Source organism: Octopus bimaculoides, chromosome 19 (assembly GCF_001194135.2).
Source record: "Octopus bimaculoides isolate UCB-OBI-ISO-001 chromosome 19, ASM119413v2, whole genome shotgun sequence".
NCBI lineage: Eukaryota > Metazoa > Mollusca > Cephalopoda > Octopoda > Octopodidae > Octopus > Octopus bimaculoides.
In genome coordinates, this window is record NC_068999.1 from 12,204,227 (window position 1) to 12,205,638 (window position 1,412).

The window sequence follows — 1,412 nt, forward strand, 5'->3', positions numbered from 1 at the left end:
TATATATATATATATGCGTGTGTGCGTATATATAAATATATACACGTTAATATATGTATATATGTATTAATATATAAGTGTGAGAATGTTTTTTATAAATTTGTTATAAGTTGATATATGCCACAGGCGTAGCTATTGATTTCACGATTATAATAGTCGCATAATTACAAAAATTTACTGGCGGACAATTTGTTTATGAATAGATATATTCTGTGTATGCAAAAATCTAAAACCTTAGGGATGACCGTCATACACCGCTTTGTCTGCAATGGCGTATATGAACAATGTTCTTTTTTTCACAAAATTATTACGTGAGAACAAAATATAACAGTCGTATATGTATATTTACTTGTTTATAAAATATACTTAACAAATAAAAAATATGACGTGTTGATACGTATATCTTAATGCGAAAATGAGTAAGAATATAAAACAGGGATGGAAGCATTGGAATATAAATACAGAATATTCTGTATAAAAAGATGGAAAAAATGATGAAGATGCTGATGTTGATGGTGATGATAGTATTGCTAATATCCATGCATGTATTGTTTTCCTCTCTTCGTTTCTTTTCCTAGCACTGCAAAATTCTTAATCCAACGGCAATGACGCTTTTGCCGCCGCGTTGTGCTTTCAAACAAATCACAATCACATACTAATCATATGTGCATATTCATAAGAGCATGCCCTCGCTGTGCTCACACGCACATTGTCACTCAATCCAGATGTAAATACCTACACATCATCCATGCAGATAAGCACGCACACATTCACATCTACACGTATTAATACAGAAATGTATATACTCACGTACAACTGATATTCACATGCAGAGACAACCCTACATGCTTCCGTAACATATACGTATTCACATGCGAAAACGGCAGACACTCGCGAGTGCTACTTTGACGTGTGATCTACAACTTCAAGGGCGATTACTCTAGGTTAGGATTTAGTGTATTTACGTTGCAAAACTCGCAGCTGCCAGACTTGTGTGATCTACGCGCTTATTACCTCCGTCTTCGCTAAGGCGGTGGTATTGTTTACAGTCGCTTCTGTTTGTATGTCCGTGGACAAGACATCTCAAGAACCGCTGGCTGGATTCGGATGAAACTTTCAGGGATGTTTGGCCTCGTAACTGGCACGAACTGCCTAGATTTTGGGATCGGTCAGGTACCGGGCAAATATTCTGGATAATTTTTCCTGTTATTTTTATTTAATCTTTGAGAGCGGTCAGGTTCAATTTTAGTATTCTTATCTGTACGAGCAGTCGAATTTATTTCAGATATTCTCATTTTAGAAATCATCTCCGGCTAATCGTTCAGAGGACGTTGGTGTTGCTTTGGCAGAAGTTTACGCTCTCTCAGTGCTCTTGTTTTAGTTATTATCTTGTTTATTCTTGGTTTCTTCTT

General features: G+C 36.1%; 1 protein-coding gene across 1 annotated transcript in view; it reads right to left on the reverse strand.

Moving 5' to 3' along the window:
- LOC106884109 (sialate O-acetylesterase) overlaps positions 1 to 1,412 on the reverse strand; it is a 67,514-nt gene that overhangs the window by 62,949 nt on the left and 3,153 nt on the right. The window lies entirely within an intron of this gene.